Source organism: Chaetura pelagica, unplaced genomic scaffold, assembly GCF_000747805.2.
Source record: "Chaetura pelagica isolate M959 unplaced genomic scaffold, ChaPel_1.0 scaffold50, whole genome shotgun sequence".
Taxonomy (NCBI): Eukaryota; Metazoa; Chordata; class Aves; order Apodiformes; family Apodidae; genus Chaetura; species Chaetura pelagica.
The window spans coordinates 7,451,523-7,477,700 of record NW_009952366.1 but is presented as its reverse complement, the minus strand read 5'-3'; positions in this window follow the sequence as shown (position 1 = coordinate 7,477,700).

Below are 26,178 nucleotides of genomic sequence, written 5' to 3'. Positions count from 1 at the left end.
CTGCTGAAATGCAGGCTACCCCACACTGCTTTTAAAGAAAAATGGTTAGATAATGGGATATCTCAAGTAAAAAATACTGTATAATGAAAATAGGGCTTTTTTTTAACATATGCAACATTTAATTAAGCTAAAATAATTACCACATCTTTATACTAGCCAATAGTTTCAAAGTGCTAAATCAAAACTCCCTACCTAAACCCCACATCATGAGCTGAGAAGATAGCCCCTTTCTATTCCTAACTAAGAGGCACGGAAATTCCTCTGCAGTCTATTGGAAATCTCATTTGTCTGTATATTGGTACATACTTGAGTAAAAGAGAGCTATTGAAAGAGACAATTCTGCTAGTGTTAACTGGATACATTAAACTGTTTTGTCATACCTGAACAACAAATTCATCCCTATATTCAAATACAGCAGAAATATAAACTGCAGAAAACAATCCCTCCACTCCTCAAGAACATTACAAGGTTCAGCAAATGATATTATCTCAGATTGTACATTTATTGTTAAATTATTGATGAGCTACTTCTATTGTCATTTGTTCACGAGTTACTAGAAATTAAAGCAAATACTAAACTTCTAAACACAGCGTGCCTTGAGAAAAACGTGTCTGTAGGCTCCAGGATTCCCCATACTCCCGAAGGGATCTTCCTAACCTCACAGGTATCTTCAAGTCCTAGAATTTGCATTCTGCTTCCCAGCTCAGCTTGCAGATGTTTAAAAATACATGCAACAAGACAATTTGCTTTTGGCTACACATCTAAGAGGTTCAAACATTTGAATTCTTCTGTCTGAGGTCAACTACGATATATGTGCCAAATTAGGTTGAAATCCAGCAGGGAAGAGCTGTGAAATACTAAGATTTTCAGGGCTTGGGAACTTGTGCCTATGTCTGACCAATGCACACCCTCTCAGACCTTCTTCCATGAAAAGGACATATTCTCAGGAACCAAATCTGAAATATAAGCTTGCATCTTATGAATCTGTAGACTTCAGTAATTTAAATTTTGCTGAACAAACAGATATAAAAAGCAGATTATAATACCAAAACTTCATAACAATGCTCATTGGTTTCTAGAACTCTAGAAGACAAAAGATGCATATGCCATCATACGCACCTGTGTACTAGCAAGTTTTGCAATAAAGACATAATACAGGCTTCCCTTGGCTTTAACAATCTATTTCTCTAAACACTTTAACATAACAAGAAAATATTTTCCAAGAGTTCAGGATCAAGGCATATGCCCTGCTAAAGAGATATGCATCCAAGGCAATGCCACCAAATGTTGTTATACTGTGTAGATATAGTACTTAACTACATAGATATTTCAATATGATTCAGCTAGTTATCGTGAGAACTAATATTCATCCCAAAATTGATGGGGGTTTTTTTGCACAATTCAAAATTTTGAACAAGCAACTCAAGTAACTCTTACAATTCATATTCAGAAATAATTTCACACCAATTCCTAAGTGATGGATGGTATTTCATATAATAACTACCTCCTGAAACATTTCAACACAATTAAGGTAGCGTTAAACAGAACTCAAGTGGTTCTGCTCTTCAGGGATTCACATTTAAGTAAATTATCAAACCCCAATCTAAAAGCAATCTTTGCTTTCTCTTCTTTTGAAGTAGATAGCACCAATATTACAACTACTCTTGGGAAAGGACAACTTACAACATAATTTTCCATAAAGGAAAGTGCCAATGGCATTAGCATTTTTTCTTTAATAAATATACTAGATTTCAAAACCCAAGTAGGAATTTTAAATATCTAAAGTAAAGTCAAATAGTTATCTGCCTTCAGTACTGTTAGTCTCCCTCCCACTCACAGCAGCCCACCCCCACCAGCTCCCCTGTCTTATTTTACAGGAACAGACAATAGAAAAATCAAATGGAGAATGGACTGAGATGCACTTCTAAATATTTGTTTCAATCCTGAAGAATTCAATAGTATAATTCACTATGTGCCAGCCTTATTTTTTTTCAGAAATAGCCAGCATACTAACATAAACCTGGAAGGTAAGTCTCAAATATGCTTTAAAGGACTGACTCCAAAAATGCCCAAGATTGTCATCTATCAAGAAGCTACAGAAAAAAAGAATCTGAGTAAGAAGTAATTTCTAGTATTTGTTTTTTGTTAATTATCTAAATCTAAACAGATAGTATTCAAACAAAGTCCTCTATCTGTACCAGTATGAAATTAAAAATAAAAATAAATAACCAAAGAGTCAGAATCTATTAAATCTATCTTGTCTCACACACAATGAAGCTGCATATGATGTAATTTTAAAGGACACAAACAATCACAAAAGTAGTAGAGAACACTGTGGCATGCACTTTCTAGAAATATGTAATTGAAACATCAGCTGGATCCATTCTGTAAACTGAGTGTGCAATGATAAATATGTAATTCAGTTTCTACCCAAGACCTGCAGAGCTCCTCAAAGAGTAGAAGACTCTGGTCAAAGATCCAACCTCCCTAAACACTACAGGTTCCTTACCCAAGTCGGAACAGAGCCTGAATAATGCAATTTGACAGTATCTTTCCAGTGCAACCATTAAAAAAACCCCACAGAAATATACACTGAAGTGAGTATGTGCTATTTCTGGAGGAAAATATCTAAGGCCACTAACCTGAGAGAATAGTCTTGCCAGTACCCTGAATGCTCTCCTTGACTATGGCTTAGAGAAAGCAGTTAAGGAAGAGTATAAAACTAGGACATATTTCTCCTACTTTCTGTTAAATCAGAGTGCTAAAGTGCACTTGAAAGAGCAGGCTGCACCTTAACAGTTACGCTTTATAGCCACCATGGAAACTATCCTTGATGAACCTCCCTAATTCCATTTTAAACTAAGTTATACATTTGTCCTCCTTAAGTTCCTCTGGCACTGAGTTCCACAATCCAGCTTCATGCTGCCAGGGAGGGTTTTAAAACTTGCTTTTCCTGGGCAGCCAGAAGAAACATTAACTAGTTATTCTCTGGTCACTTTTACCTCACACACGCTGGTGGAAGGTGAGCCAACTCTGGACTAATCACACCACAAGAGAGAGATACTTCTCTTCCCCCATCTGTCCCCACCCCCCAGTTCTAATTTCAACCTGTTCATCTTGTTGTGAACACAGCAGTAACTTTCCTCGTCAAAGAAACTCCCTCTCTTCTCTCAGCACACTCCTACCAGGAGACTTGTGACTGCTCCAGCAGTCACTTCAGTCCATGAGTCTTTCAGTATCTCCCTTCCTGAGCTGAGAGCTGTATCTAGTTATGGCTGTATCTAAATTAGCCATAATATTTGTGAGCATTGAAACTACCATTCAGGAATTCTAGGTGATTCTTTAACATAGGTTTAACCTGCCCACTTAAATTGCCACTTTGTATACAGTCCCAAGAAAGCTGGAGGCTCAGGGACTTGCTCAGAAGTGGAAAAAAAATCCGCAGAGGTCAAGCGTGTTTACTCTGAGCCATATAAAAAATAATAAAATGAAGGAAAAGAAGACTGATGGAGGATCCTACAGTTTAAAAATAAAACAATTTCTGAAAATTAGAGAGAGATGATGCTAAATGAGCTTCTTGGCCTGAACCAACAGCCAAGGCAGCACATTTGTCTATGATTCACCAGGTTCACTAAATCACTTAGTGAGATGCAGGTCTGGTAGCTTTAATGAGATGACATGAAGAAGGGAAAAAAATAAGACTGAAAAGTAGAAAACACCATCAGTTATTGAGATTTGTTAAACTAAGAAACAATCCTCTCTGACACTGCAAGTTACAATTCTGAGAACACTGAAAGATAAAAGATAGAAAAAAATATAATTTCTTCCAAAAGAAACACTCAGAAAAAATTGTAATATTTGCTCTCCACAATCTGAAAGTGTCCTGCAATAGTACTATCATAAGTTATTGCTGTTCCATTTCTGCAAACATGTGTTAGGACCTATTGCACTGGCATCTAAGCAAATTATATAAAAACTGTTATATTTTCTTTCCTTGGTGTGACTCATGCCAGCTGGACTAGTGTAAATATTATTAAACATCATTAAATATATTATATAGAAGCTTAAATCATGCCAGCAGGGCTAGTTAACAAGACAAAAATAAAAAATAATACTTCAATCAGTTGTGTTGAGAGGATGTGGGGACGGGTGCAACCCTAGGCACACCAAGACTTACATACAGCCTCAGTTACTTTCCATAAACAGATCAGTATGTCTACCAATCCTTCTGGCAGCACTTCAACTGCTGTCACTTGGTAGAAGATTTAAAAGGCAATCCAGGAAAGTCTATGATTTGCTATAAAAATTAAGCAGTGCTTAAGTGCCTTGACCACATTCCAAGGGGAACTTCCACACTTACAAGGCTGAATTTCATTGAGTGTCCCTGGAAAGTGACTTGATTTCTGTATTGCCAGCAGTATAACCCTACTTTTATCCTGGCATGTCTAAGAGATACTCAAAATAACAAGTATTTGTCAGCACGGTGCTAAGGAAAACAGTTATTATGGAACAGAGTGATTATTTTACAGCAGCAAAAGCCTCCTGAAAAGTGGTTTTACACATTATGCTACCTACACCAATGCAATACTCTTTTTTTTTTTTTTTTTCCTGAATATTCTACACTTATACCTGTGTATATGTACAAACACAGCAAGCTATAGCAATTGATGTGCTTTGGGGTTTTTTATTATGAACTAATGATGTTTTTAGTCTTAGAAGCTTTTCAACAGTGACAAATACTGTGTTTCAAAAATTGCATGTCAAATCTACCATGCCTCTGGGAGGATACATCAGCATGTGTTACATCTGCAAGTCTGCAAGCACAACTGTTAAATATAATCAACAGGAGAAATGCAAAGTACATCAAAGGGAAAAATAAAACCCATAGTAGATAGTAACCACTCTCCTGGAAAAAACAAACAGTAGGAGGCTGAAAATTGCTCATACTTAAATTACTATTAATTAAAAAACTTAGCTACTCCTTCTCCTACTCCCTACTCCCCTTCCTCTCTCTCCCTGTTCTCCCAAAAGGACTGAGAAAAAATGAAGTGTCTGTGTAAGAGAAACAGGGCTCCCAGCTTCCACAAACTGTTGATTTCTGGTCTTTGCCACAACTTTATTTCTCTGCAGAGTTTTCTCAGCAGCACCTCACAACCACATGGTTGCAGACACACCCATCCAATGCACAAGTGGCCTTGGGAGCAAAGGAGACTCTGGATACAATATGAAGAGTGGGAATACTCCTGTGCACATGCGACAAGACAGAGAAGGCAGTGTTCCACTACCTCTGCCCCAGGCTTTCAAGGATCCTTAAGGCATCAGCCAGAGGGACAGGACAGGATGGCTGAGTTTGAGGCACACAGATGCACAAGGACACCTGGTTCCCTCACTCTGGTTTGGCATCTGCGTGGTTACTGCATCACAGTAACTTAACAACAGCAAAAATCAATCCAGCATGAGATTGAATGCACTCAATTAAGCCTTAACACCAACTATGACCTGTTATATCAGCTTTCAATTTTATATAAAAAATTGGTACAATTATAATTTCCCACCTCCTAAGCCCTTTGAGGGGAAAAAAAATCTAAGCCATTAAAAAATAAAAAATAATTTAAAAAGGATTCACAAAGAATTCCCCATTTCACTGACACACGACAACCTTGTTCTAAGATCCTTCTTGGAAAAAACTTTACAAAATGTTTCTTGCAGCATTGTGGGTCTACAAAATTAGAACTTGTCAGTGGAGGGACAATGCTGGGAAGGATAAAGGGAAACTAAACAGATTTAAAGGAATAACATACCTACATCCTGTTTGCAATATGAGTACAACATGCCAAACAGTATTTTGCATGCAGTAAAACGCACATACACTCTGCCAGAGTTAATATCTACTGTAAGTTCATGGTTTAGAAAGCACCTTTGTACCACCCCTAAAGTAATTCAAAAGGATGAAAACAGGAGTGGAAGAACACCTTTAAAATGCATTTCACGTTCTCTTCTAGTCCAAAATTACAATTACTACACACTTTATAAGCCTGCAGCCAGTTTCAGTATACTGCTACTTATAGCTCTTGCATGACAACCAACAGATGAAAGTGGTGAGAGCTCTCATTCATTGTTGCTAGCAACCCACTGCCTTTCTGATCCCTTTACTTCAGAAACAAAGATTAGGTGGGGGGAAATAAGGTAAAGGATTATTTTTAAAAGTCTGTAATTTAAAATCACCATCCAGGAGCTGGCTGACTTGTACTCTTATTACTTGCCTCTCATCTCCCACTTCTGTTGCCATAGAAACCTCACAGAGCTTCGCCTGCCTCACACTATCCTTAAGTCTTCAGATTCAGTTGATGCCAAACCTGGCTGGGCAAGCCAGTGGAGGATAATGGCAGCACCTCTTCAGTGCTGAGGTCCACATTGCTGGCCTACCATCACACAGAGACCACATATATTAAACAGAGAAGTCACTTCTACCATATTGCTCAGACTGGGGCAGAAGATTCATCCAAATCCCAGCTCCTCACTTTTCACCATATCCCCTAGACAGATGAAGGACACACCTCAGCCTTCAAAAACTAAAATCCAGAGAAGTTGGAAAATCAGTGAAATGGAGGGCTTTTGATCTACATAATCAGCACAGCAAAAGTCAGCTGTCTACTAAGCAGGGGACTTCTCCAATTCTTATTCTGTCTTCCCTACTTCTAGAAAAGTGTAGTGGACAGTGATGGGAAATGGTTTCAGAAAAATATAAGATCAGTCTAAAAATTTAGAGGCACATTGTAATAACACCTGTACTATGGAAAACTCTTGGGAAGCTGTTTGTCTACTTTAATTAGTTCTAGGAAGAAGAATGCTCCTTCCAGTGTCAATCACTTGTTTTATAGAAAAAAGGTACTGGGAATTAAATAGCATTTATTTATTTGTTTGTTTATTTATTAAAATGGTCTGCAAGTTAATAATCAGGGGTGATTTTGTTTTGTTTTACCTACTGCAACTTCTCCATCACCTTTATTCCCATTGGAATATACCTAAAAGGTGATGAACTGGAAGGAAAAATGTCAGTTCTGTGCAATAACAGTTTTGAACAAATATGCTGAATGCAGAGTGCAATCACTGCAAGTTGCTTCTGAAGAAGATCGTTATTTTCTACAATATCAGGGTGCATTTATTTATGTTGGCAAAATTTTTGTCCGAACCACTTAGAAGTTCCTTCTTTCAGAAAGCAATTTTCTAAAATCGTACACTTCAACCTTCTAGTAAATAATTTGCTTTCCAATAAAACTTTTCAAAGGTATAATTCATGGGACAATAATACTCAGTATTATGAATTTATTTTTTTTTCAATATTTGCTGGTGGAATTCAGGATACGTAGGGCAACAAGGAGGGTCCACAGGAAATTCACTACCCTGGGCTTCAGAACAGCAGATTTTAACCTCTTCACTTGGTAGGATATCATGGCATAAAATCCTGGAAGAGGATTCTGGATGGAAGAGGAGCTCAAGCAAGCTGGTCAATATTAAAAGATTATTTCCTCCAAACCCAGAATAAATGCATCCCAAGAAAGAGGAAGGCAGGCAAGAATGACAGGAGACCTCCATGGATGAACAAAGAGCTCCTGGACACTCTTAACTGAAAAAAAGAAAGTCTTCAGAGGGTGGAAGCAGGGACAGGTAGCCTGGGAGAAATACAAAGAAGTTGTCCGAGAAGCCAGGGATCAGGTTAGGAAAGCTAAAGCCCAGACAGAGTCAAACTTGGCCAGGGACATCATGGGTAACAAGAAGGGTTTCTACAGGTACATCAGTGACAAGAGGCAGAACAGGGAAAATGTGGGCCCTCTGCAGAAGGAAACAGGAGACACTGTCACGCAGGATATGAAGAAGGCTGAGGTACTGAACAACTGTTTTGCCTCAGTCTTCACATGTAAGGGTTTTGGCCACACCGTCTGGGTCACAAGAAGGTAGCTGTTCTGTAAAAGAGCTGGCTTGAGACCATCTAAAGAACCTGAAAGTGCACAAGTCCATGGGACCTGACAAGATCCATCTGCAGCTCCTAAGGGAGCTGGCAGATGAAACTGCGACCCCAGTTTCCATAATATTTGAAAAGTCATGGCAATCTGGTGAAATTCCCACTGACTGGAAAAGGGGAATCATAACCCCCGTTCTCAAAAGGGAAGGAAAGAAGACCCAGAGAACTACAGGCCACTCAATCTCACGTCTGTCTCTTGCAAGATCATGGAGCAGATCCTCCTGAAGGCTCTGCTAAGGCACATGGAAAATGTGGAGGTGGTTGGTGGCAACCAGCATGGCTTCTCCAAGAGAAAATCAAGTCTGACAAATCTGGTGGCCTTTTACGATGGGGTCACAGTGTCAGTGTACAAGGGAAGAGCAACCTGGACTTCTGCAAAGCATTTGACACTGTCCCTCATTACATCCCGGTCTCAAAACTGGAAAGATATGGATTTGATTGGTGGACCACTCGGTGCATAAGAAATTCACTGGATGGTTACTCTCAGAGAGCTTGACATCCAGATGGAGACCAGTGATGAGTGGCATTCCTCAGGTGTCAGTACTGGGGCCAGTGCTGTTTAACATCTTTGTCAGTGACATGGACGTGGGATCAAGTCCAACCTCAGCAAGTTTGCTGATGACACCGAGCTGGGTGGTGTGGTTGACACACTGAAGGGAAGGGATGCCATCCAGAGGGAACCTGACAGGGTTGAGATGTGGACCATGGCAACCTCATGAAGTTCAATAAGGCCAAGTGCAAGGTCCTGCACCTGGGTTTAGCACAAAAACAGGTTGGGTGGAGAATCAATTGAGAACAGCCTTGAGGAGAAGCACTGGGGCTATTGGTTGATGAAAAGCTCAACATGAGTATGCAATGAGGACTTGCAGCCCAGAAATCCAACTGTGTCCTGGGCTGCATCAAAAGAAATGTGGCCAGTAGGTTGAGGGAGGTGACTGCCCCTCTACTCCACCCTCATGAGACCCCACCTGGAATACTGTGTCCAGTTTTGGAGCCCTCAACACAGGAAGGTCATAGGGCTCTTGGAGCGAGTCCAGAGTAGGGCCACAAAGATGATCAGAGGGCTGGAGCATCTCTCCTTTGAAGACAGGCTGAGAGAGTTGGGGCTGTTCAACCTGGAGGATAGAAGGCTCCAAGGAGACCTTGGTGGCCTTCCAGTACCTGAAGGGCCTACAGGAAAGCTGGAGAGGGATTTTTTACCAGGGTGTGTAGTGATACCATGAGGGGTAATGGTTTTAAGCTGGAAGAGGGCAGATTTAAGTTAGACATTAGGAAGAAATTCTTTAGTGTGAGAGTGGTGAGGCACTGGAACAGGCTACCCCGGTTGTGGATGCCCCCTCACTGGAGGTGTTCAAAGCCCTGAGCAACCTGATCTAGTGGGAGGTGTCCCTGCTCATGCAGGGGGATTTGAATTAGATTATCTTCAAGGTCCCTTCCACCCCAAACCACTCTATGATTCTGTGTTGCATTTCACTGGATGTTAATTGTGAATTCGGGTTCTCATCACAGAAATAAGAGAACAGTCTGCTCAAATCAGCACTCCTGGTACCGGACAGTACAGTTCCTCTCTAGGTCAGTGCAACAACCCTACCAAGACACACCAAACTGATAATTTAATTTGACAGAGAAACCTACAGTACCTCAACCACACTCTCTTTCAATTTACCATATATCAGCAGTGACAGAAACCAAAGTTAGTGTTGTGGTTAAACAAAAAAACAAAGGCTGATTCAGTTTCTGAGTTCATTTTTCAAATCTACTGTTTCCAGCTGATGGCCAAGTAAAAGTCTTGGAGAGCTCAGTTCTCCATTCCTAGATGCAAAGGCACTGCTACAATGACAGGAATTAAGATTTTTAAAGATGTAAGAAGATATTAAACAGTGATGAAGATAAAATTGCTACAGAAGTTATTTGCAGAGATCACATTGCTGCCTGTACAGCATAGCTGATGTTGTAAAATTTAAAAATCGGAAGACAAAAGCTGAGAATAAGATTACAAAAATGGTTTTCTTCAGGTTCAAGTCAATGCCATGAGGAATGAATACACTGCCACCATTTTCTGATGCTGCATGCCCAGAGGAAGATGACAGCTGCTATTGAAGATAAAGATTATTTAGTAGAACTGTTTGAGGAATTACTAGCAAGAAACAAAAGAGCAAACTTCTACCTCTTTAAAGAAGAGGGCTGGAACCTATGTAATCAATAACAGCAGACCGAATAAAAGCAAAAGAAGCTAAAGGAAACACTTTGATAGGCTAAAGAAAAATCTGCAGAGGTAAGAGACACCTCTGGAAGATGTAACCTGTCCATTTTAATAGTGCTCTTCAATCACAGGATGGCACACTGAGAACATTAAGAATTGAATCTGGAATTCAAGGTGGTGTCCTTTCTCATTCAGGTTTAAGGGAATAAAACATTTTTTCTAAGAGACTGACTTACAGACTGATTCAATTTTTTTTTTGCAATAAAGGATGCTACCAGTCTGGAGCAAGATATCAGATCGCTTTCAAGATACAAGTGCAGAGAAGAAAAGCATCCTAATAATCATAGAATTATAGAATCTTAGGGGTTGGAAGGGACCTCGAAAGATCATCTAGTCCAACCCCCCCGCAAGAGCAGGGTCACCTAGGGCACATCACACAGGAACGCATCCAGGCAGGTTTTGAATGTCTCCAGTGAAGGAGACTCCACGACCTCCCTGGGCAGCCTATTCCAGTGCTCTGTCACTCTCACATTAAAAAAATTTTTTCGGATATTCACCTATATACACTCAATGCTATATACACTCAAAATCACCAAGACAGGCAGCTTTTGCTCCAGAAAGTGCAGGAGCAAGAGGGACGACAAGGTGTGCCAGACCTGCTTTTCCACAAACTCCCTGTTACATCCTTCTGGAGCCCCAGGACCAGCCCCCACCACAAGGGCTCACCTGACCCAGCTTCCTGCTGCCTCACAGCTGCCTCTCTGGTGTTGGCACAGAGGCGTGAGCAGCCATGCAGTCAGCTGGATCAGGTGATGGATCTATGTGAAAAATAACCCTACCACGAAGAAGAAAGCAAGCATTTTCAGTTGATCATCAGGCTTTAGAAGTAATTTCTAACACAAAGAGGAGGCAGGAACAGGGCTCACAAACTACCACGCCACTACGCAGGCGACCCTGTATCCAGTGATTCCTCATAACCATCTGCATACACACACTTTAGTGAGGCATTTAGTTTAGTGGAGGGCAGTTTAGCCTGCAGTTGAAGCAGAGTCAAATTACCAAGCAGCAGCCCCAAAAGATCTCCAGCTGAATGGATGATAACTGCTTCTTCCTTGCACTTTGCAGAGAGGACAATATGTCACCGCATGTTTGGGACACGAAAGTATCTGATATAATTGGTCAATACTATCATTGGGATGACTGAAGATGATAAAATTCATAGAGAGAGACAAAATTATCTGCTCTCGCTCTGCCAGGCTCTGGCAGAACCTATCGATTTACAGCAAACATAACAATATGGGAAAAAATATTCAGACAACCCTGAGGGTTTGTCCTGATTGCCACTTTATTTCAAGAAGAGGGCTGCTATTCAAAGCTGTAATTCTCACAATCTATAAATTGACCACACACACACACAATTTACATATATAGAGAAACACAGAATAATCTTAAAGATTGTGACCGAGGGTGCAAATTCAGCAAATAAACAATAGGAACGGTACTAAAATTAAGGCTTGTCATGAATTCAGATTTGGACCTTAAAATGTGTTTAATCGTACAACCACCTTTTTTATTTTTTATAGGACCCCTAGCTCATTAAGTATGGAGGAAGACTGTTTCTGAGTAACAGATTGCTTCATCCAAACTACCCTGTTCTCAGGCATCTTCAGCCTGCAAAGAGATATACAGGCAACAGTAAAGATGAGAAAGATGACCAGTGGAGAAAAAGGATGACATCGTGATGATATCTGGTTAAACCATCAGATATTAAAAGGATTTGTGCTGTTACTATTGAGCATCAAAGTTTAAAGTCTTCCTCTGAAGGTAAAATAAAAATACCTGAGTCACTCAGACCCTGGTTCCACCCTCCATGACACTTTTAGTCAATGAGACATTTCAAGAGAGAGACAAGAACACAAAGTCCTGCAGACAGTCAGACACAGAGGTATGGCAAATTACACAAAGAAATTAAGAATAAGAATAAATTACAGGCCTTAGACCAATTAGGTACATGCAAATGCAAGTCTGATGTGAAGCAGTGACACTAATAGAGGCAAATACATGCTGTTGGCTTGTGAGAGAGGACTGCCCCCAGCCTGTGCTCAGAGAGTGATTCAGTTGTCCCAGGTGCAGGGAGCAGAAGCCAAGGGCATTTTCCCCCATGAACCACTGACAGCTCGCTTGCCACTTGCGGCCAGGGGCAAGAGCAGGCTGGGTAAGCCAGACGTAATCTGGGAGCTACCTGACTTGGTGTCCCTAGCACGTCATCTATGCCAAAGCTGCCAGAAAATTAAGGGGTTCAATAAACAAACAAACAAACAAACAAACAAATAAATAAATGTTTAGTTTTTAATTCTTCTGCAATGTTTCACTGTTTTACCTGTGTATGACCTGCTGTAACCTGGTATGATGTAAAAACCCTTAGTCAAAACTATGTACTTTCCAGAAATGTATTCATACACAGTTTTGGCTTAATCTACAATTCAAACAATTACTCAAATTGGTTTTACATGTCACAGCTTGCTCACTCTGGGTACATGTGAGAGAACATGCATATGTCTGATGAAAAACACGAGGGAAAGGAAAAAACTAAGATTTATGATTATGCAACAATTTACACATTGTATTATGATTTACTCTTCTCTTCCAAAAGATAAGAAATATTAGTTAATATTGTTAAAGGAGTCCACAGTGAATATATTCAAAATACGTACATGGTTTCAATTACATGCAAAATCATGCATTTTAAAGAGTAATAATACAGGTTTCACCTGTGTAACAGGAGGTATCTTGAACCTTTATTTCAAAGTTTATATATTTATTTCAAACCCTGAACTATAAATTAGCCAATAAGGCAGCTGTTGACAAGAAAGGACAATGATTAACCTTATTCACAGATGACAACTGATTAAAATAGGATTATAAATATTTCCTATTTTCTTGCAACAATTTGCAATTTTATGGATCTTACTTAACATTAAGCTTCATAAATCATAAGTCTGCTGCAGTCAGTAAAGGAAGCTGGTTTCATAAGTTGAAGACAGTCTCAAAAAATGTAATGATGCTTTTTTTCTCTCACTTTTGTACTCCACTAAGGTGATGGTGACATTTTTGCCAGATAGTCAACACTGTTGTATTATGCACTACTGAAATACGAAGATGAAGTGTCTGTATTCTGGAATTAATTGGAATTCTGGGGCTTTGAGGCAAGTATTTCAATTATTGGACTTGAATTTTAGAAGACTAAAATGTAAAAAGAACAAAGACATACTGTGTGTCCTGATCCTACAAACCCTTTCTCTAAAAGCAATTTCTGCCTGTCTATGCAGGAATCAGTTAACTTAAATACAGGTGTGAAAAAGACCAAAGACACGCATCCTTCAGCAAAACTTCCTTAATCATTGTGCTATCAAATTACATTTTTTTGTAAGTTTAAAAAACTGTTACTTCCTCACATTTGTAGAAACAAATAGCGAACACTGAAATACCATCGTAGTCACAATAAATTACTTCTAATTAGTATTTTTAAATGTTTTTCTAAGACATTTCTCTTTGAAAAATATTTTGAAAAACTGAAGTATTTTCCTTGCTAGTGCTTAATCTTTTTATTTTTAATTTTTTTTTAAAGATACATTGGAAAATTTACATCTGAGTGTGTAGGACTGGTTTAACAGTTTCTCATTTTATACAGCAGTCACTCTATGAACACTGGACTATAACGAAGCACCTTTACAAGAAGAACATCCAGGTTAGTTCTGTAACTAGCATCTCAGACCATTTTTAGCAATAGCTACTAATAACTGTAACTCTTAAAAGCCCTGAAGCAGCAGCACTATTGTGAACTAACACCAAGGAACTGCCTCTGCAAATTCTGCCATCAATCTGATGCTGAAAAGCAGCTCAGTAGCTCCAGAAACCTTTGTAAATTTCATTCCTTTCAGAATTTATTCCAGTAGCAATTACCATCTACACAATATACTGGGAAAATCTGTCACTGCTGTAGATTCAAATTTTTAAAATTCACCTCAGGAAGGCTAAAAATTGGCTCAATGGGCTCAATTAAAATACTAAGGCATACTGTAGCCTATTACTGAAAATAAGCTATGAGAAGATCAGGCTTCAGGAGATACTACTTTTACTTCAACTACACTAGCTTAAACATAGATAGAATTGAATTATATTATCTTCACATACGCTTAGCTATAATGAACTCTATTACAGCAAGCTATTCCTTACATTTTTAAAAAGCAAGTTTGGTGGGTTTTTTTTTTTTAAGCAATACATTTATAATATTGTCAACTACTAAGATCAACAATTGATGTAACTTTTCCCTCTATGGACTAGTAAAACTGTGACAGCAAATTTAGTAGAAGCCCTATTAACATCCAGCTCCCCATGGTTTTATTTATTTAATATTACTCTATTGTAAAAACCTCAAGCAAATAAACAAAAAAAACCAACAAACAAAACACCCCAAAACCCTCACCAAACAAACTACCAAAATATTTTGCTTCTGCTACTGTGCATTCAGTATCACATTTCCTCAGTGTTTATGTACAACCTGAAAGACCACCAACAATTTTAACACAATAAAATTATTACTGCTCATATTATAAAAACCACTCTACATTCTCAACTACCTTTTAGAACTGTCCTACTGAAAGAAATTCTAATATATGAGTAAGCGCCACTAAGAACCACACACATAGTACGTCTGGTAGTAACAAATATCTGCTATTACTTGAATACAAGGAACTTGCCTAAGAAACTGGGAATTTCCTATATCCAAGCCACAGTTTATTTGACTGCAAATGCTTTCACAGTTAGTAATAACGAAGTGCCTGGCAAACAGCATCAGAAATCGTATTCCCGATTTTTTAATATCTGTATAGCATAAATAAATTCATAATTGATCAATTATATATTCAAGCGGGGAAGCACAATGCTAGCTTTTCATTGTCAATTGACATACAGTCTCATCTCCAGAGAGCACAAATGAAATGCTAATGGCAGAGAAGATGAATGCCAATTTCCTTCACTTTGCTCCAAGTTTCAGTGGCTCTCTACAATAAAAGATAGCTGTTTGTGGAGACTGGCTTGTTCCATACCATTAACTCAGAACAAAACATATTTTTAGTGGGACAGCAGTGTTTACTTGTAAGAACTGATGAATTGTACACCACCATTTATCACTTGTAGACAAAGACATTCAGGCACAATTTTGGACATAAATCAAGGTACATGCTCCTAAATGAAAAAGGGATTGCTTAAGTCCCTAAAACTGCATAGATTGAGGTCAGACTGGCCATAGCAACCAAGAATGGTACTTAGGCCTCCAGTAAGACTTAGCAACCAATAAATGAGCTCAGATCTCTTTTCATCTCCACTGGTGTGAAAGCCAAAATTAAAAAGATTAGATCACGCTGCACCCATCACAATAGACTTCACAGTGAAAAAGTCATTTCTAGCCTTTGATTCACATCAAATAAATAACATTCATCCCTTCCATAATGAACAACTTTCAAAGTAAATTGAATCTCCATAGTGCTGCTTTCCCTTGCTGCACCGTATTTACATAACAATATATCACAGGAAGCTCAGAGTGGGTCTTGCAAATGGAAGACTGAGTATAACGCGCCTTTAGTGTGATTGCACTATAGTCAGCTTTAAAATGCTTGCCATTTAAACATAATGCACTGTAGTTTATAATAAATAATTGATGTCGCTTTAAATCTTGCGGTATGAAACTTTGCCATTATTTCAATATGGAAATTTCATAGTAAACAGCTCCCTCCCCCTTTCCTTTCCAGTCCTTCCATTTGAGGATATTCAGCAAATTCTACTTTCCAGGAGCACTGATGATACTATCTGTCTAGGCGCTTCCAGGAAAAGGGATAGGACAGTATTTCATTTTTACTGCCTCTTTTCTCACTGTTGCTGTTCTCTTTCGTATATATTTTCAAGTACTCTAACAATTCTTTTTAACATTCCAAACACATGGGGTAACCTATTACTCTATCTCACACAAAGCATTAGGTATAGCTGGTTTTCCTCTCCCTAGAGCAGCAGTTATTTGTACATAGGGGAAGCTGATCACAGTTGCAGGAATTTAACACGGATCTAACACATGAAATCAGAAAACACATCAGCGAATGTTTGTGGTATACTCTCACTGTATGCCCTGCCTTTCCCACACTAAAACTGTCATTATTAAAAATGGATTGTTATTCCCTTCTTACTGCAGGTTGCATAAAGTGACATTTAAAGGAAAGTGTTTGAGACCAATATATTGAAACAAAACATTCTACAGCTCATTAAAAATATACAGAAATAATTTCAACCCTCCACAGCAACAACTCCTGTAGGTTATACTATTTGAACTCAGCAGGGAATCTCATTAATTTTTAAAACTCTTTGACCCCACTGCAGTTAAGGGTGTAAAAATAATTACAAATTAGGGTTGAGAGAGCACTGCTTTAATCTTGCACGCGCTATCAGCTACACAACATTTTATCAGATATGGATATTTATTATAGCTAAGCAGAATTTGAACATAACGAAAATGAAGCCTCATGGTTAATTCAAAAATATGCAAATATTAGATATGTTATATCTTTAAGAACGTAACTATAGTAGCCACCACTTCCACAGAAAAACCCTGCCTGCTTTCTGCAAATATTCTCATAACACAAAGCACAGCAATTACAGGTTTAAAAGCTAGTAACAGCCTGGATACGGCAGTAAACGAAAATATTTCTACAACAAGGCACATTTGCAACCTAACAATTTCAAACTTATTTAGAAGGCTATAAAATACTTTGCTGAGGGTATAAATATTCTCTCTTACCTAAAACTTGTCAGAAGAAAGATCCTTCTCCATTGTTGTCACCTCCAGTGCCCCCTCTTGCCACCATGGAGATTGGTTCTGCTATGTTTATTGCTCTGTGCCTCAGTTACAGCCGTGACACTAATCTGTCTGCACAGACCAGCAAAGGGGTGTGTGTGTGTGTGAAAGAGAGAGAGATTGTGTGTGTGTGTGTGTGTGTGTGTGTGTGCGTGCGTGCGTGTGTGAGAAAAGAGAGCCTGCTGACTTCAGGACTGGGAACCTAAACCTCAGGCCAAGTCAAGGCTGAACGAAAATGATCAAAGCTCTGTCCCTCATCAACAGAGTAGACAAGCTTTCTCCCCCCACCCCCCACCCCCGTCCTTCCTCCCCCCAATGAGAAGTAGGGCTGTCATTAGGGATTCCCACTAAAAAGCCTCTAACAGAGGCAGACTTTCCCCAGATTGCTAGTGCCTGCCCAGCAGTCCATGCAGAATACAGGTAGCTATTGTTCCTGAGACAGATATGTAGCCAGCCACTCAGACTCTGACAGATCTCAACAAACCAGTGAGCCTGCCTTCAGTTTAACTCTTTATTTACTAGCGCTTTACTTTTTACAAAGATCTCCTTTTGCTCTGGAGAGGGAGGAGCAGTAAAGGGAAAAAAAAAAATATATAAGTAAATTGCTCTGATTTTGTTAAGAATAATGTTGCAGGTTTCAAGTAAATAGGCAGTAATCCTATGCAAATTTAGAAACATTGATTTTAATTTTGAAATCTTATCTAGTCTGGTGTTGGGCAACACAGCAGTACCACACATCAGTATAAAACAGGATTCTTAAGTTATATAGCTCCTGCTCTTCCTTCCTCCAAATTCTCATAATTCATGGGGAAATAAAACAGTTTGAATAGCTAATATGAGTCTTTACTCAAATATGGTAGTTCTTAAGAAAGAGAGCAATTCAGTGCAAATGCTTCAGCAGTTTTTCCATCAGAAATCAGTTTTCAGTGTTGACTGCAAATGAAGTTAGCATCTCCGATAATCTGTGCTAGAGCAAGCAGATAGCTAAACACTTGGCATAAGAAGCAGCAGGTACTTATTTCAGTCTGTTTTATATTTCAGTAAGGAGGTTTTACTTGCACAAAAAGTGTTTGGGTTTTTTTTAAATTATTTTATATGTTATGGAGCTTAAGAATTTATTCACAAAGATGCAGTCAGTGAAGCTGTTAGAGAAAATATCCTGACATTTACACTCTGTGTTTGACTTTTTGGAAGTAATGCCCATGCTTATATAAAAAGCTAATCATTTTGCATTCTGTATAAATACTGTAAAAGTTCAGCCTAGGTGTATACTTCAGCTTTAAAATATTTTTTTTTTCCTTTCTCCTGTTTAAATTAGTCTTAACTTCATTTCAAGCAGGTTGCAGTAAGATGTATATGTGTGTGGGTACACTTGCTTTTGGGTGGGTGGGTTGGTTGGATTTTTTTAGGCCAATTTTAAAGTGTAAGGTTTGGAGACTACAAGACTTTTCATATGACAATAAACTGCATTTACAAAATGCAGTTTATTGTGGTTTTTGTTGTGTTGTTTGTTGTGTTGTTGTTTTTTTTTAATATTCAAACTTCTAACAAAAGTGTAAATTACAGACAGGACATCAAAACCAATGTTTTAACCTGGTGGAACCTATCAACTCAGAGAAGCCTCCCTACCCATTACACAAATAATCATTTTATCAGTAACTTTAAAACAACATGTTAAAAAAATGCATGCAATTTATTTTGAAAATTGCCAATGGTCCCTTTATAGTGTTCAAAAGAAATCTTTTCTGCATGTTTGAGAATTTTATTACACTCCTACAAAAAATGCTCAGTGCCTCTCAAAATTCTTCCAGTGTAGCAAGTAAATAAGCAGACAATCAGAAAAGCAAACCACTGTTACTCAGCATAACACACCCTGTGTGGCAGAATACCTTTAGACTACCTAATGTGTTTGAAAAGAACCAAGACTCTGCATTCACAAACCCTGTTTCTGTTCAATTCCAGAGTAACTCATTCACATCAACTGGAGTATCAGTCTTTAAGGAGAGGAACATCCATTGGACTGTACTTTTATCATCAGCTTATGTAGATGCTCAGCTTTAGGTAGGAAAAAAGCTTTCAATGACAGAAGTATGAATAAATTAATAGTGTTCTTAGATAAAAAGATGAATTTATTTTAAATTCTGAAGCATACTGCATTGGTGTCCTTTGTGTCTTGAGCAAACTGGTAACAAAGTGTTGCCACTAAAACAAAAAATATAATTGAAAATTGCTGGAGAGATAATACGCCAGGCAGATCTTCTGATGCTGGTGTACAGTGTGGAGGAGCCATGCCAGCACCTTGCAGGTAAGAATCTTCCATGAATCCTAACCCCAAAGGGCACTGGTGTACAGGTTACTGCCTGGAAATGCCTACCCTACCCAGCACACATACACCACTGCAATACTGAAACCAGTGGCACCACACTGGGAAAAGAGTGGCCTGAAGACAATCCAAAGACCACGTGACAAGCTCCTCAGCATGGTCATATCTAATTTCAGTTTCTAGTTAGGCCTTATTCAGGATAATATCCTAGCATATTTCACCCTGAACTGAACCTCCCACACATCTCCCAGCACAGAGTTATCCTGCAATATTCTCATCTGCTGCTGGCTTGGTATCTCCATGAACACACATGGCATTCAAACACAACACAGTATTTTAAAAACATAACTTTATGGCAGAATGAAAAGGAAAACTTTCTGCAACAACCTTCCATTGGAGCTGGGGCCTCATGGGATGATGAAGAACTCTGCCCTACAGAGGTGTGACCTCCTCAGAAACCCTACCCACTTTTACTGGAGCAATCCCCAGCCTGCATCTGTAAGGAAAACAACCTTCTTCAGAGTTTGAGGCAAGAGTGGAGAGAAGTATTCTGTCCAAAGACATCCTGCACTCTCTGGAGATGGCTTTTGAGTGGGAAGATGGTCACAAGCCATACCACAAGCCATTGGTAACAGACACCTTGCTATAAAGCACAAATGATGGGATTTACATGAAGGGTGATGTTTGCTTATACTAATCAGTGATAAATTTTTATTTTCTTTTTATTCCCTAACAACAAAAAACATACAGGCATAAAGAGAGGAAGAAAAGGGGTCTGCTTAAGGGGGAGGAAAAGCAAGACTAACGGGAGGCATGATGGGCACGACATGGGATACTTTGTCTTGCGTAACATAGGATATGTGAGCAGTTTGAGCTATTTCCCAAAAGGAGAGCATAAAGCCAGGTATGTCCTGTGCAATAACCCTGTGACTGAGAGTTTTGCTTGAGAACAAACTGCTGGAGCCATTTCTTCCAGCTAACCCACACAGCCCCACTTTGGTGAACAAAGCCACATACCGGTATCACGTATCTATTTTCGTTCGGAGATTCGATTTCAGTGATTCTTTAGTAAATAGCTTTGTATTTAGAAAGTACTCAGACCAGATATAAAAAAGCACAGTGTTTCAGTAACTTTGTTACAGAGGTGAAATGGACATAATGTAGTCCAGTATGTAACCTCAATTAACCTTTTGCCTCCGTTTGTGGACAAACCTGTCTTTGAAAAGTGAGCTCTCCCTGTGATCAAAAATCAGTTTTACAACTTCACATTATTTGTGGCTAGTTCCCTATATAAAAGAACATAACATGGGCAGATCTGCATAAGCTGCAATTCAAATTTAACTCACATTTATTCTTGACCTTCATTTCCTTAATATAAAAGCTACTGTAAAACATATGAGAAAGCACTAAGTGTTTTAAAAACAAAATATATTTATTTAAAATGTATTAACTAGGGTTGATTTATCTCATAGAATACTTAAAAACATAAGATAGCAAATGTAAAGATATAAAAATATTTAGACTGGAGCCAGTGTCTGTTTTGCTTAGGATGTAGGCAAGTACAGCACACAGTTTAGAAAAGAACTTATGATTAACATATGCTCAACCATGTTTGTTCACTGTAATATAAAACGACCAGGAATTACAGTTGATAAAGTACCCTCTGCTTTCCCAAAAGTTGGTATATATACTGTTAATGAAATAGGTTTCTTGAAAATACTGTGCTGAACAGTGCAACTTTTTCTTCCCTTCAGCTCTTCCACAGAAAAATAATTGGGGCATTGCATTCTCTACTAGATGCTTTGTGAAAGAAAATGTCAGAGATTACTACTCAGCAAGACAATTACAAGCATTCTACATAATAACATAGGAAAACAGCATCAGAGGTACATTTCACCAGTTCATGTTCCTCTTATAGGTAATACTTTTCATATGTGATCTGTTGGGAAAAATGAGTGGTATCTTTTTTTTTTTTTACCTCCCCCAATTACATCAGCAGACCAAACTACTGCTCAAACAAATGCTTTTCTTTTTAGAAAGTTTCAGATTCTGAATCCCAAATGCATACTTTACAAAATGTCCCTCCATTCAACACTGAGCCCAAACACTTACCTAGCTAACTGGCAGTACCTGAATAACCATCTCTTTTCAAGAAGTTCCTTTTTGAAAAGTAAAAATTTTGTACCCAGTTCCAGAACAAGAAGTAAAAAGAATAAATAGAACAAGGTATTTCTTTATTTAAAAAACAATCAAACAAATAAGCCCTGAAAAGAACAACAAAAAACCCCAACCCAAACCCCCATGAGAAACATCCTGAACCCCCCAAACCAATATTCCCCTCCCTCAAATGTGATAAACATGAAGATATTTTCTCCCTTTGTTCTTTAAGAACAGTCGTTTCAGAAGCCAAAATACATTACAGTTTGACAATTCACTTGTTAGCAAGAATTCTGATTTATCAACAGCTTTCATCAGCTTAGATCGATTTGGACCTACCTCTTTAAGTGCTGATCCACAGGACTGCTGGTTTTGAAGTAAGTGAAGTAACTAGATGGAGAAAAAACTGTCAGGACTGCCCATGTAGCTTCAACCTGCTGTGCATAGTTTTCTTCCTTGGAATCCTTTGGTAAAAGTCAGAATACAACACGATTTATTAATGTAGCAAAGTCATTACAATTCAGAGCTAAAACTGTTATTGGACTTCCCTGCAGCTAGTGCTGTTTAAGGAAGCCTTTAAAAAGCAATTTAATTCCATTCCACAAAGTCAAATTTTCTCCACAGATAATTGGTTTTCATTATATGTATAAAAAGCTGCAATGAAGCCAATACATCAAACCATATCTTTTTTAGGATTTATATTTATTGCTGAAAGACTGACCTGCTTTTGCAGGAATTGTATTATTTCTGGTTTTCTACTGTTAACCTGGCTTCTTTACTGTTAATAACATAAAAGCAAACTATAGTAACATTCACCAATGTACCATGAAATCTGAACATAATCAAGAATTTTTCTGGCCTCTCACATTTATAGCCAAATAACTTCATGCTGTCATAGATTAAATCTTCATATAGAAACTTGTTTAATAAGAGTTAAAACCTTCACACTGTTAGGAGAGCTTGAAACATTTAGTTGGGAAGTGCTTGCCTGATCTGGGTCATTATCAGTATATTTTAAAATTGCCATACTAAAGCAAATATTAGAGCCTGTTATTGTGAAATATATAGATAGATAGATATAAAATACACAATAACATGTATTACCACTGGGCATGTTTATATTCAAAGAGCCTAGGAACAACAGTGTTCTTTTGAGCACCTCGAAACATCAAACTTGCAAAGCTTATACACTAATTTAACAGCAGAGCAACAAAACAAAGAAATATAAAAGCTATCAAAGTCAGATATACAACAATAGGGATTACTTCTTTCAATAATTAAAAAACTGAACAAAATCCCCACACTCATACAAGCCCTAACCCTGCTTATAGCAGACACATATAACTAAAAATATTCCCCAACCAAAAGCAAACAAATGCAGTAAAAATACTTACCAGATACCTCATATTGCTTAGAATGCATGTCTTTTCTTTTCTTTTTTTTTTTTCTTTTTTTTTTTTTTTTCATAGGACAAGGAGACATAAAACTAAAATCTGTGTAGATTCCTGTCCTCCTGTTCCTGCAGCTCTTCAGTTGTAGGTACGGAGGAGCTTGGCTGGTATTGTCTGAGATAAAGAGAGTGGCCTGTGTGAGCCGAGATACTCTGTACTGTCTGAGGATCTCTGCAGTGCTCTTAAACTCCTCCACTGAGACAGGTATTTGTTGCTGTCTGTTGTCCAAACAGGTTCATCAGAGCTCTTACAGTCACCTTCATTTTTCAGTCGTGGAGGCCCAATGTGCTGAGAGGAGAGAGGTTTCTTTCTCTCAGTATTTGCTTTTGGATTGGAGGAACAGGCTCAGAGATTTTCAATTTGAGATCAAAGACAGGCACATGCAGTGGGACAAAACATAGTTTTCTCAATTGTGCTCAGAATAGTAGTCCCTGAGTTCCCACATTCAGCCCTCCCAACTCCATAAGCTGAGGAAAAATAAGACAGTTAGTTATATATATTTATATATATATATATATGCACACAGACACACACACTTTAAATATATTAGTTTTCCCCCTTGCAGCTCTGCAGTGTCTCTATTGTTGAATACTAACTGTATCTGAAAAGAAAGCACTTAATAAGGCTAAGGTCAGACTGCTTAGACTTGGCATTTGTTGCGATAACAAATCAGAAATGATAGCATCGTACAGATTTATGAATTTTTTGCCCCCGCAGACACAAACATCAGACGTTTACTTTATAAAGAAAGCTTTTAGATTCTTCCTGCAGTTTCCATAGTGATTTCATTTTTTCCCCTTTATCACAGATTGGCTGAAGTACTGCTACCCTTTGTGCTTTAAAAGGCTTGTGCTACCAACTGTCAATATAAAGGCACTGTAGCTAAAGCACACATGTAACACACACTGTCAAAAATAATTGAAATAGATAATGTTGGCTAAAAAAGGTTTTGGTATTTTCTCTGCTTGTCCTGAAGAGTACAGCAGAATAGTATTTCATCTGAATAAATGTAATTAACTTGAGCCAACCATACCACTGTTCCGTTTCCCATAACCTATGATACTTCTATTAAAGCACTCTTCACACAAAAAAATAATCTCTTCACAAAAGCTTTAATACAGCTTGCATCATGCAAAATGCCTATGCTCATTAAATACAACTGAAAGCACTTTCATTAATTTTTTTTTAAATCTTTTAAAGACAACGATTATGCCAATGGTATTTTTCCTCTTCCTAATAAGTTTATTCTTTTAGAGAACATAATGGTTTAAGGAACAATTACACTGTTTCTGGCAAAGCAAACAATGCTCTCTCTTGCTGGAAAGATAACCACCTTTCAAAGTAAGCCTAAAGGATTAGGTTTTGTTTAACCCCTTGCTAAACAAATGAGACCCTCATCTCCTCAACAAAACAGAACCCAGCTAGGTAAACAATTTTTTATTCAGTTATCATGCCTTTAGAAATGTATTCTTTAGACTGCAGAATGCAAGCACAGTTTTTCCCTACCCCTCTTTCAACTGGCTTAAATAAAAAGTGGGTGCGTGGTTAACCCTAGCCAGTTGCTCCAGTCTCATAAGAGTTTCTATTCTTGTAAGTCAGAAAGGGTCTAACTTATTAAAAAAACTGAAATCATGTCATGTAGTGATAAACACACTATGAAAATTCTTGGAGTTGGAAATTTTCCAGGTGACTATAAAAATAGCAGGATTCCTTATTTTTATACAAAATTGGCAAAGTTAATGCAAAAAACACAGGGACAAATATTTTAGAAACTTACAGGACATAATACTGTTAAACAGATAATTTCATTTAGAAAAAAAAAAAAAAAGAGAAAAATGAGGCAACTTTCTACTGGATGCATTTATGAGAATGAAATATTCATTTCCAAACTAATTATCTACAGAAAAATATCAACCCCCCTATTTTATTGTCAACTGTTTATAAGGGGAATAATACAACTGGCTTTTGCTGCTGGGATATTAAAATCAACTGTTAGGCACTGCCATCAATTAAACAGGCAGTAACTGTGAGCATAAAGTATGTTAATACTTACTGTCAATAAAGTTTATTGGAAGAAAGAGTTTGCAGCATGGTGTAAGTGAGGGACTAAATGTAAATCGATTACCCATAGAAATTTAAAATAAAAAGCAGACAGTTATTATGATTATGTTGATTACTGACATACTCCCTGAGTGGTCCTGGCCAAAATCAATACCAGTGGGCTAGCTGATCTCCCGAAGGTCCCGTTACCCCTCCATAAACAGCCACCAAACTATAGCAAACCTGACAGAATCTAGACCTACTCTTCATAGCTTCCCTGGCATCAGCTCACGACACCTATTTTCCACCACAACCATCTCAAGGGTCATTTAATGAGCCAGTTAAGCACTGTATTTAAGTAATCAACATTATCTGCCTTATCATGATAAATATTGTCTAGGTTCAGCTTTTTCATTCAGCTTTTTCATGCACAGGTAAAAAAAAATAAATTACCCATGCTAACATTACTGATTAGAACCCTGACTTTCTGATAGAATTATGACTTTTCACACTCCCTTTTCTAAAAATTACAGTTATTTTTAAAACCTGCATGCACACACAACTTAATACAAACCTGAATCACTCTAAGAGAATTTCTATGCAACAAGGGGAAAACATTACTGTTTAAAAATGGCTCATCGATAAAATAAAAAGAAAAGGTTTTGTCCTAGAAGAGTAAGGATGAAAAATTTGTCTTTTACAATATAAAAATCATTGAAGCCAGTTTCATCCTACCTAGGAACACTAAATCATACTCTCATAGGACTTTCTTTCTAAACTTCACATATATAAGATGTTCAAATGGTTCCTGTAAGATTCACAAGGCAACTGACTTTCTGGGGATTGCATAAAACTGCTGAATTTATCCACCATCTTTCTCTCTAAGCCAGAGAACTCACAGGAAATTACTCTTATAGAAGCAAAACACAAACTGAGTATTTTTTTAACCATTAGGGACTTTACAGGGCATTTAAAATGAGGAGTTGACTAACCGTCTAAGTTAAAAAAGAATTTTGTGTTCCTTTACACACAGCTTTGCATACCCTCCTTGGAGAAAACTCTTAAATACAGCAGGAA